Raw genomic sequence first — 12,606 nt, 5'->3', positions numbered from 1 at the left:
TATCACTTATAATAATAATTCCTTCAATATAATAATTCCGACTTATAAATAATATTATTCTTAATATTATTTTCCGACTATCCGACTTCGATTTATATAATTCCAAATACGCCCTTAAATAACACCGACAATCCAATTTCGACTAAATCAAATATTTAAATCCTTCAATAATTTAATTAACCAATTTAATTAAATTCGGGGTGTTACAGACGACATTATCAAAGTGTTGACTCATCCCCACCTACCCGTGTTCAACAATATGTAACTTTAATTTTCAGTAATATTATCGTTGTAATCTTCACCCGATTAAATAAAGCGAATCATTGTTGTTTTTCATTTTTCTTCTGTCCAGACATAAATTCGGAGGTTCATTTCCGAATTCCATCATGGGGGTGAGTTCGGAGATGAACTTCCGAAACACCACATTTTCTGAAAATGTAACTTTATTTCGGAGATGCATCTCCGAAATCAATATTTTATATTAAAAAAAACACGTTTTCGGAAGTTCATTTCCGAAAACACCTTTTTTCCAAAAAAAAGTACCTTTTCGGAAATGAACTTCCGAAACAAGGGGTAGTGTGGTAAATTCACCAGGAGTGGGCAAGAAGGTTAGGAGGTGGGTGAAGAAATTCTCTTATATTATATATGAGAAGCAATTCACCATGCCCTTAGACCATAGAATCAATTAAGCAATTAGTTAATTGCAAACTACATCTAAAAAGTTCTTCTAAATCACAAAGAGTGTGTCCTCTTTCGTGAAAGGGGTGTATAAGCCAAGGATTTAGAGAAAACTTGGTACCTGACCCAGGATAATCGGAGGATTTAGAGGAAACTTCAATGTGAATAATTTTTTTTTCCAATTTGTGCCCTCCAATGTCCATATGTAATGGTGATAGGATTTAAAGGAAACTTCAATGTGAATAAATTTTTTTCCCAATTTTTTTCCCAATTCGATTTATGATTAGTTCTAGAGGAACCGTCAATGAAAAAATTATTAAAACATATCATGCTTTCCGAAGTTGCTATTGCTTGTATGTATAAGTCAGATAGAATTTTTTGGTACCCTTGGGCTAAGAATCTTGTTAGGAAGTTTATTATTATAAAAATATTAGTTGTACTTTTATTTGTTTAGCAATTCCTAGTTTTTAGGAGGAGTAATATTATTTTGACACCAAATGTTACACCTACACCGTAGTTACTGTTCACAATAAAGTGAACAATAATTTTTTTTTTATTTTGACTTTTTATAATTTTTACATTAAAACAAGTTTGGTTAATAGTATATAAAAATTTGGTTAATACGGTTTAGAGTTTGGTTATCGAGTGTTCTGACATCAAATATAAAATTTTACACAGTAAATCAACTTTGGTTAATATTATGTATAAAATTGGTTAATATAATCCATACTTTGGTTAATGAATTCTCAAAAAAAAAATTAAATAGTAAAATAAAGTTGGTTAATGAAGTGTAAAAGTGGGTTAATACATTTATAATTTAGTGTCAGAACATGGTTAATAATATGTATTTAATGAGTTAATTAAGTATTGAAAGTGGTTAATGAATCTATAATATAAGAAAATTTACTGTTCTGATATTCACTAAAATACCCTTTGATTAACTTAGTCTAAAATAATATATTTGGGGCAAATAATGTCTTTTGGTGGTTTATTAAACCCATAATCAAAATGTTTGGTGGCCCACAACAACCACTCACACGTTTCAATATTTCAATATTTGCTATTATTACCTTTTCCTCTTTCCAAAACTTCTTTTAGTCTCTACACGACAATTCAAACAACTCTTTCTCTTCTCTTGCTCAAGTTGTTCTTTGAACCCTAATTTTTGCTGACAAAAGCCTGCTTTCTTGATTCAAACATGTCACATTTCACATGCTACCGTTTCTCTTCTTTTCCTTCAGACACAAACCTACCATCTGTCTCACCAACAAATACCTCCATCTTTTCTTTTTGGTTGTTAAAAAATTGAAAATGTCTCTGTTCTTTAGGGTTTCTTCTAATATGAGAGGGTTTTGTTTTTTGGTTGTTAAAAAACTGAAAAATGTCTCTGTTCTTTAGGGTTTTTTCTAATATGATGTATGTGTCTCTACTTTCTTTCGCATAAGCATTTGATTTGGTCACAACTTTCGTTAATTTATTTTCAGCTTATATTTTATGGTTTCCATAAATGTTAATTTGTTCTCTATTTTTATCATAGTTAATCTACTGAAGATGGTTCATATTAGATGGTTCATATTGGTATGTTATTATAGTTCATGACGCTACGATAGCTCATGTCAATTTGGGTTTATTTCAGGGCACTGATATACACTGCAGAGTATCAACTGCACTTAAACCAGCATCAAAAAATTGTTTTATCAACTTATAACTTCAATGCCAGAATATCATTGATGTTTTATCAAGTAAGTTAATTTCTGCTGTTCTTTTAGCTTTATGAGAGCTCGAAATGATGGCAAAAGATTTTAATCGGGCCATATGTGATGTTTATTAATTTGTTTACTTTTAAAAACCTTATCAGTATTCCGGTTGTTGTTCTATTGGCTCTCTGTGGCAGAGTTTCAGGTACTTGAAATCGGTAAATAGGTTTAATGAACTCGTGGCGTCAGTGTACGTCACAGCTGGTCATATCCTTTATCGTAGAGAACTAATTTACATCAGAAATAAATATTATATGATTTTCAATTTTTTGTATCTGAATACCAACTTTAAGAATCATTTAATTTAATTTTCTTTAATGGGATGATTATGCCACTGTCCCCTGACCCTTACATCCCTTTCCTTCGCGTGAATGGGAAAAAAATAAAAGGGCCATGAGTGGGCAATGATCAAACCTTAAATCCACATACTTCTTTATGAATTTTAGTTTTTTTGTGATAATTTCCTTGGCCTGTCAAACATTCCCGGTTAATGTTGCTTCATGATTCGCGTAATGACGATGGCATTAAGAGCTTTTTCCAAGAGGTGCACGGGCTTTACATAAAGGTAATTTTGCCTTTTCTTGCACTCTATAACATGTTTGGTATGCATGGTTTCCTTAATTATTTGTTAATTTCCAGTGTATCTTTTTCTTATTTTACAATAGAATGCTTCTCTTGAAATGGGATCATGACTCATGATAAAGTTCATGCTTACCAATTCTTTAAATATGCTTTACAAATCTTATAATAGCTGCCAGAATATTATTTTATGGTTTTGTAAATGTAAATGAACATGTACATGTTCCCTTCTAATTAGTAGGAGTAAATTTCAGTGTTTCACGATAGCAGGCCTGCCTATTTTCCTAGCTTATTCCAGGTACATTTTGAGTTGAATGACAGTCTTTTTTCAACTTTTTATTATAGTTAGTTGAATTCCATTTTAAGTGTTTTATGATGTTGAATTAGTTCCCTTTGGGAATAGGCAGAGCATAAATAATTTCTCACAGATTACTGTCTCTTTACGTTACTTCCATTTTCAACTACTTTTTTTATTACCGTCTCTTTACGTACTTCCGTTTTCAACTACTTTTTTCTCTTTTCCTATGAGGATATGGATGGAAACGCTAGGTTCAGTAAATAAGTTGAAGTTTCTGATTGTTCTCTTGATTTGTGATGATAAACATATTAGTAGATAGATAAATATTTGTAAACTTACTCTGTTTGTACTTCAAATCTACGAATCAAAATATATGTATGCAGGACTGCTACTGCCCTTATATAACTACTGCTTTTAAACAAGATTTTATTTTGCAATTAGATTGAAAACAATAACATTATTTTTCAACTGGCTACTAACTTCTTCAATGAAGGCAACCTCTTGGTCCTGTTTACAAAGCTAAATATCTTAATGGAAGAGTACAATCTCAAACTATTTTTCAAACACTGAAATTTTCTTTTCATTGTGTTTAGGTTTCAAATTAACATTTTGTTATTGATGATGATTTTGGCCGTGAAGATCATAAACATGTCTGCTTACTGTAATGAAGGCAGAACAGGAGCGCCGTGCTGCAATTATCCGTGCTGAAGGAGAAAGTGATGCTGCCAAGCTGATTTCTGATGCTACTGCGTCTGCTGGTATGGGGTTGATTGAGCTTAGGAGGATCGAGGCTTCCAGGGAAGTGGCCTCTACTTTGGCTAAGTCTTCTAATGTCTCTTACCTTCCTGGTGGAAAGAACATTCTCATGGCTCCCAATCCTTCACGTTAAAGTGGGTAATCTCCTTATATTGGTCCTTGCATTTTTGTGGTTTTGATTTAATTTGGTTCAATTAGATTTCGAATATGTACTGCATGTCATACCTGTTTCAATTTGATTTATTCCATTCAAAGTTACATTGCATCAGCTTGTATGTTCAAATGTGTTTAAATAAGATACCAAAGGGCATTCCTCTTGTTTGATTAAGATGCAAAGAAACCTTTTGTGTAGAAGTGCTGATAGGCTTACCAATAGAACTAATTGAGGGGAAAATCCCATCAACGAACAGTGAAGGAATCCAATTATAGTTTAGGGTTTAGTCTGATTGTGGCCTTTTCGTTAGTTTTGTTTGGATTGACTTATTTAAGCTTTATCTACACTACCGTTGTTAGTTTTGCGACACTATTTGGGATAGATTTTTAAAACAGCTTAGGACATTTTGTATACTTTTTCCAGTTAATTTTCATAAGTTTTTAAATATAGTTTATAAAAACGCTTATAGCCTACCCGAAAACACTATTTTATGCAGCCCACACGAAAACACTTTGTTTTATCCTTTGTTATAAAATTAGCTTATGTAAACTTATACATATACACTTATTGGTATTAATTATCGTCTTCATCCTTTCTAGATTTTGATTTTGATCTACATGTTCCTGGAGCACATCATCGTGATGTTATTTAACAATTCCTTCATTTCAGGGCTCAACGATATGGTGTCATAACATGCTTGGATTGGATCATTGTCACGAGGCTCTCCTTTGTTAAACGTCTATTTTTTTCTACTTTGTAGATACTATCTCATCTGAGCTTTGTTTCATAATGTTTTCGAAAAGAGAAGTTAGAAGGATTTGGATCTTAATGTTTGATAATTGCAGAATAACTAAATGCAAATCATAGAAGGTTAGACTGAGAGATGAAGTTGAATGCTTCCTTGTATGGTTAAAGTTAGAAATTAATTTGGATCATAATGTTTGATAATTGGAGAATAACTAAATGCAAATTATATCTGTTTTGCCCGTGGATGTAGGTTTGAGGTTGTTGTAGCTTGAACATGCACTAAAACTTTGTTGGTTCCTTCTCCTTTTCCACTCCATGCCTGGGTATCACAACACATGTAGAATACATGTAACCTTTTTCTTAAATTTTGTCAAAGGATAGAACCAATCAGTGTTTCGGTATTGCTTTACATATGATGGGTGATTCAACAAATGTACAATCACCTGGAAGGACAATGAGCGAGTCTGTCGTAGCTGATGCATTATTGAGGCTTATTTCAGCTGCCAAAGGAAGGGTTATAACAACCCAGTTTTCATCTACTGAGATGCAGCTGCCAAAGTTGGTATGTTTATTTTATTTCTTAGCTTGTATATTTTAATTGATTAAGCTCGTGTTTAAAGTTTTATGACTATTCTATCAGGTGTTTGCTGGCATGTTTTTAATGACATGTTTGGATGTAGCTTCAAAGAATGGAAAGTCTCCAATTGATCTATCCACTTTGGTAATAAACATGTGTATATATTTTTTTGTCATCCTGCTTTCTCAAATAATGTTAAAAACTGAGAGTTTGGAAAATGGGACCGGGAGGTTGAAGAAGACTTAATAGATTAGAAGTCTTAATATCAGTGACTGATTTGTTTATAATTAGGAAACAAATTAGTATGTTTAGAACTGTCTAGAAAGTAGTTACAACAAACTCTATCCTATGGAACAAACATTAAATGCTTATGTCTAGAGCGATATTTGTAGGCTGTCATAGTTTTCCAAATAAGCATCTGAATTACGCTGCTGATTTGGTGTGCTATGTTATGTAGCTTTATGAGTTTGTTGTTTAGTTTATCATACAAATATTACCCTATTTATTGGGGGTGGTTTAGTCAAACACTTCAATCTCCCGAAAAAAAGTGATAATTGTTACTCAAATTATGCTATTTTTCTTTGTTTGTGTTTGCAAATTATGTTGATATTTTGTCTGAATCAAATTTTTATCAATATTATTTTTATATACGGGAAAAAATGTACTATTGATTCAAATATTTATTTTGTTCTTATTAATGTATTTTTTATAAACAACAATTACTATTTTTAGAAACAATGCGCGTGTCCGACCAGAACCCGTGCGTATGCACGAGTTTGTTACTAGTTATAAGTAAAATAAGTGGTTAATGATGTACTTTTTTGTGGTTAATATAATTGTGAAGTTGGTTAATGACATATCCTTATATTTGTGTTATCTACTTACTATAAATCTAAAGAAGTCATGATGGCAACCCTAGTCACATATCATCTTTAAAACAATCCAAACCACAATCTTACCCACATGTCATCTTTACAATAATCCAAGCCACGTGTCATCTTGGTAACAAAACCTTAATTATACAAACCTAATAATAATAATAATAATAATAATAATAATAATAATAATAATAATAATAGTAATAATAATAATATTAAATTTTTTAATTTTAATACTACTCTTTTTTCTAATTCTCCACACCAACTCCAATTCAATACTATTAATTAATTAATTTTATAAAAAGACTAAATCTAATATTATTAAATTTTAATGTTGTAACCAAAAATTAAAAATATTATTTATTTATTTCATTAATTAATTAATTAATATTATAATTTTGAATTAATCATAATAAATTTAATGACAACCAATCACTACATATTATTAAAAAGAAAAAAAATCAAATAATTGTTATTAATTTTATATATAATAGTTGAGCTAGGAATAATAATATTAAAAGTCCTTAAAAAACTTACTTATTTTATTCATTTTTTCAATCATTAATTAATATTATAATTTTTGAATTAATCATAATAAATTTAATAACAGTCAATCACTACATATTATTAAAAGAAAAAATCAAATAATTGTTATTTATTTTATATATGATAGTTGATCTAGGAGTAATAATATTAAAAATCCTTATTATTTAATTTATTTTAGATTTTAAAATAAAAATAAATTTATTAAGAGTTTATTTTTTATTAATTTGTTAAAAAAGTTCAAACTGTCATTATAAATGATTAATAATATTTTATTTAAATTAAAAGATAAAATTATTGTAAGCAATTTAGTTAATAATTGGTAAACAAATGAAATAAAAGAAATTAGGAGTATTAAAAATCATTTTTTTTAAATATCCATCCTTACTTATTTCATTCACTTTTTCAATCATTAATTAATTAATTAATTTAATAAAAATATCTAATACTAATATTATTATATTTATAATATTGTAAACAGAAATTAAATATCTTACTTATTTCATTCATATTTTGAATCATCAATTAATTAATATTATACTTTTGGATTAATTATAATAAATATAATGCCAACCAATCACTACATATTATTAAAAATAAAATAAAATAATTGTTATTAATTTTATGTATAATAGTTGAACTAGGAATAATAATATTAAAAGTCCTTATTATTTTATTTATTTTAGTTTTAAAAATAAAAATATAGTTATTATGAGTTTATATTTTATTAAATTGTTAAAAAAATTCAAACTATTGTTATAAATGATTAATAATATTTTATTTTAAATGAAAAATAAAATGATTGTAAGTAATTTATTTAATAATTGGTAAATAAAGGAAATTAAAAATTATGAGTTTTAAAAACCAATTTTTTATATCTTTTTTTTTTAAACTCTCCACAATAACTTCAAGTTAATTTTTTAATTATTAAATATATATATTTTTTAAACTGTGGAGTAGAATCTCAAAAAAAAAATGATCATTTATACCAAATGCTACCATTATCAATTTTATTAATTAAAACAGAATTCAACCATCGTTAATTGATACCCCTCATATTAAAAATCTACCTATCATCAATTTTACAGTTACTCTATTTTCAACTATTCCACACTAATTCCAAATCAATTTTATTTATTACTAAATTAATTTTGTTAAAACGATAGATTATTATTTCAACAAAAAAACGGCGGAGTATCCTTCATTAATTGTATTTATGTTAATTAATATATTTTGTAACTCCCAAATATATATTAATTCATATTTATATTAATATTTTTATTATTGTTTAAAGTATATTTAAACTTTTATAACTCTTATTACCCTTATATATATATATATATATATATATATATATATATATATATATATATATATATATATATATATATATATATATATATATATATATATATATATATATATATATATATATATATATATTTTATTTTTTTTTGAATCAATAAAATATATTGGATTAATTCAAAAAAGCGAAACAAAGCACGGTGATCACAAGGGATCCAACCAAGCAACTAAAACTTACAACAATCATTGGGCCACACTATCTCTATACTTCTTACTTTGCCAACCTCTATGTATGACTATATTTTTGATGTTATCTACAACTATATTTCTATCATATGTCTCCCCAAAACAAGAGTCATTTCTATACTTCCCGCAAAAATAAATGGTTTCTGCTGCAGCCATCTTCATGATCCCACATTTTTTGCCCTTGCCATTACAATATCTCACAATCCAATCAATTTCGACCTGTCAGTGCATAGGGGTACGGGTCACTCCCAGCCAAAGAAGAATATCCTGCCAAATAGCAAACATAGGTTCACAACAGAACAAGAGGTGCTCTTGAGTCTCCTCTTCGTGACAGAAGCAACAAATAGGATCTAGCTCTATTCCAATCTTCTTAAGTCTCGACTTTGTAGCCAATTTTTGGTGGCAGGCAAGCCAAAGGAAGAACACAGCTCGAGGCCTAGCTAAATTCCTCCTCAGAATAGAGTGCCACGCAACATTAGGCTCATGTTGATACAACCCATGATACATCTTGCTCATTTGAAATTTGTTTACCACCATGGTTTTATCCCAATGCTCCTGCATACCTGCAATGTGCTCTCTAGCACTAAGAATATTCTTGAAAATCCAGGAAGCAGTATTAGGCACATCCATGTGGCTCAGCTCTTGATTTTTTATATAATAAGCATGTATCAACGGACCCAAAGACAATCTGATTTCATACTAAGATCCCAAAGCAGTTTCATCATAGTTATTTTATTCCACCCTTCCATGTCAATCACATTGTATCCACCCTTTGCTCGAGGCTTGCAAACTTTCTTCCAGGCAACAAGACTCTTCCTGTTTGGAGCTGTACCCCCAGTCCACACAAAGATTCTGCAGGCAGTTTGAATTTTTTGAATAACAAACTTGGGGAGAGGCAAACATTGGAGCCAATAGTTAGCTATAGCAAAGCTGACACTCTGCACAAGCTGTATACGGCCAGCAATGCTTAAGAACCTAGTACTCCAATGTTGAAATCTTTGGGTAATCTTCTCTATAAGAGGCAGGTAGTGCGCTTCAGATAACCTTTTGCAGGTGAGAGGGATGCCAAGGTATCTGAACGGCAGCTCTCCTTCTCTGAAACCAGTTACATTTAAAATTTGCTGTTTGATTGGGTCCTCAACAGCACCCATATAAACAAAACACTTCATGGGATTAACACTTAATCCCGCTGAGTCAGAGAATATTTGTAAAGTATGCTGCAACTTCTGGACAGAGGTGGCATCCCCTCGAGCAAACAAAAGCACATCATCAGCAAAGGTGAGGTGTGTCAACCCCAACGCTTTGCATTTAGAATGGTGATGAAAATCAGGTTCAAGCTGCATTTGATGGAGAAGTCTACTCAAATACTCCATGACAATCACAAATAGGTAGGGAGAGATAGGGTCTCCCTGCCTAATGCCTCTGGCTGCTCTGAGCATTTGAGAATGCTCTCCATTGATGTTGTAACGATAGGTGACTGTAGATACCCCATTCATGATCCATTTCACAAACAAGTCAGGTATACCTACCTCATGAAGAATGGTGTCCAGGGCCTTCCAACTGAGCATATCATATGCTTTTTGCAAATCTAACTGTATCATGTACCTAGGAGGCCCCTGTTTCCTCGTGTAGCCCCTTATCAACTCATAAGCCAACAGAATATGTTTGTGAATCTGTTGCCCTGGGATGAACGCAACTTGATTATCCCCCACAATGGAGCCAATGACCTTTGCTAGTCTATTAGTCAAAACCTTGGAATAAAGTTTGTATACAGTAGAACAACATGCAATAGGTCTATACTCCTTCATGCTTTTAGCCTCAGCAGTCTTGGGAAGGAGAGTTACAAGAGTACTATTAAACCCTTTGAACATTGTGCTACTTCTGAACCAGTATGTAATAGCTGAAATAACATCCTGCTTAACTATGCTCCAACAGCTTTTGAAAATTTTTGCATTATATCCATCAAGGCCAGGAGCTTTTGAGTCACCCATACTCTGCAGGGCATCCCAGGAGCTGAAATAACCCTTATTACCCTTATATATTATTAACTCTTAAACTACTTTTTTTTTATTTTATAAATTTGTAGTCATTTTAATTAATTAATTAATTAAAACTAAATGTTTTACTAAATAATTTTAATTAGTAATTTAATAATACATTAAAATAAAAAATTTGTCATAAATATTTTCTTATATATGTTTTAACCACTCATTTAATTACAATTAATCAGTTAAAGTTGAATAATCTTCGCACAATAGAGTAACTTTCAATCAATTATAAATGATTTTAAATTTTATTTCAAAATTAAAAAAATATCAAAATAAAATTTAAATATAATTAAGGTCATCAATTTTTATAATTAAAAAGCAATCTTAAATAAAAAAAAATTTCCCTTCTACATATTAGATTTAAATTTTGTAACAATATATAATTTTAGAAAAATATATTTTATACAAATTAAAATTTCATAGAATTTTTCATTTATTATAATTTAATATATTTATCATTATTTAATAACAAGTAATTGTGACTATTAACAACAATATGTAGGTTACCTTTTACCATTATTATAATAAATTTTAATTTTAATTGATGCATTTATTGCTTAATTTAGAAATATAAAATTTATATTAAAACTTATTTAATTTATAATTATAAAATATTGATATTACTTACTAATAATATATCACCTTTAATATAGATATGATATTATATTTTAATAACAGATTAATAAATTTTTATCAATTCTATAGCATTATATCAATTTAATATATTTAATAAAGACAATATATTAACATATAAAATACTTAACTCATAATATTTTTATATTTTAACTTTATTTTTTAAAACATAGTGACATTTATTTAATTAGAATCATAAACACTATATAAATTAATTAAATAGTATATTTTTATAAATAATTTACATATCCTTATAAGAAAATCAACATATTAAAATAAAAAATACATAACTTTAGGAAAAATATTAACGTTCCTATCTTTTAATTTATTTTTAAATATAACATTATTGTATTTCTAATAATAATAATCATATATTCTGGTGTAAATTATTATAAATATATAATAATTTATTTTTTTATTCCATCTCTTTAACTCCATTAAAGGTCTCATTAAAATATTATTTTAATACAATACTTAATTTATATTTATCCGTTACTACTTTTTTTAATTGGTAGAATAATGGACTTTTAGAAATAATGTTAATACTATCATAAAATATTGTCTTTTGTATTCTTACAAATCTTTATAAACCACGCTTAATCCTACATTTATTACTTATATACAGGGTTTTTGCTATCCATTTCACCTATATATATTTCTAGGATTCTTCTCAATGTCTGCTATTGATATCAACTTCAATCAGCGAGAGGTTTTTTCTTCTATTAACTATTTGTATATTTGTTTATCTTACTATTAAGTTTCATACTCAATTATTCTATTTTCATGTCAAAGTACATTATATATTTTTGCAGACTTAACGAAGACAATATATTGCAAGCATAAATTATATCTACTTCGGAACAAGCACATGCAATAGATTTGAGGGATATCTAGGTCAAAGTGTTTCAATAGGGAAGCAATTATCCTAAAATATTTAGATAAATTTCTTTGAATCTCAAGATTAGTGGTCAATTGTAAGTCACTTAACTTAAATATTTAGAACTTAAGAATAATAGTCTAATTGTAACTCACTTAACTTAAATATGAATTACTCCCACATATACGTGTATGAAATAGATGATGTGACAAATTTGACCTCCCAAATTTATATTTCTATTGTTAATTTATCTTTTCAATTTTGAATTGTTTTGTTTTTTTTATTTATTATATTTATTCTTTCATTGTTTAATTTCGTCGATTAAGTCTTGCCATCTCACTATTGTAATTCTCTTTTTTCCCGTTATTTTATACAGAATTTATATTATACATTAATTTAAAGGTTTTAATTCATATTTTAAGTCAATATTAATATTGAAGAGAATTTTTTATATTGGTCTTTTTTTTAATATTATGGATTAAATAGATATTATGGGCTATTTAGATGTCTTTCAAGCAAAAATAAATGGT

The 12,606-nt window shown here is 28.6% G+C and overlaps 1 long non-coding RNA gene across 5 annotated transcripts; it reads left to right on the top strand.

Annotated features, from left to right (window-relative positions):
- Positions 1 to 1,746: 1,746 nt before the first annotated feature.
- On the top strand, positions 1,747 to 6,700 carry LOC131643324 (uncharacterized). 5 transcript variants are annotated; one of them, XR_009296205.1, is made up of 7 exons: positions 1,748 to 2,094; positions 2,315 to 2,420; positions 2,573 to 3,000; positions 3,906 to 4,202; positions 4,892 to 5,092; positions 5,220 to 5,531; positions 5,610 to 6,699. It is a non-coding gene; the product is annotated as an uncharacterized LOC131643324 (long non-coding RNA). The 5 variants fall into 5 exon arrangements; XR_009296204.1 differs by having other exon boundaries at positions 1,747 to 2,094; positions 2,315 to 3,000; positions 5,610 to 6,700; XR_009296203.1 differs by having other exon boundaries at positions 1,749 to 2,420; positions 5,610 to 6,697.
- The last annotated feature ends 5,906 nt before the right edge of the window (positions 6,701 to 12,606 follow it).

The sequence above is a fragment of the Vicia villosa genome, linkage group LG1 (genome assembly GCF_029867415.1).
Source record: "Vicia villosa cultivar HV-30 ecotype Madison, WI linkage group LG1, Vvil1.0, whole genome shotgun sequence".
NCBI lineage: Eukaryota > Viridiplantae > Streptophyta > Magnoliopsida > Fabales > Fabaceae > Vicia > Vicia villosa.
The sequence above is the reverse complement of the archived record's forward strand: the minus strand, read 5'-3'. Positions and strand labels throughout refer to the sequence as shown.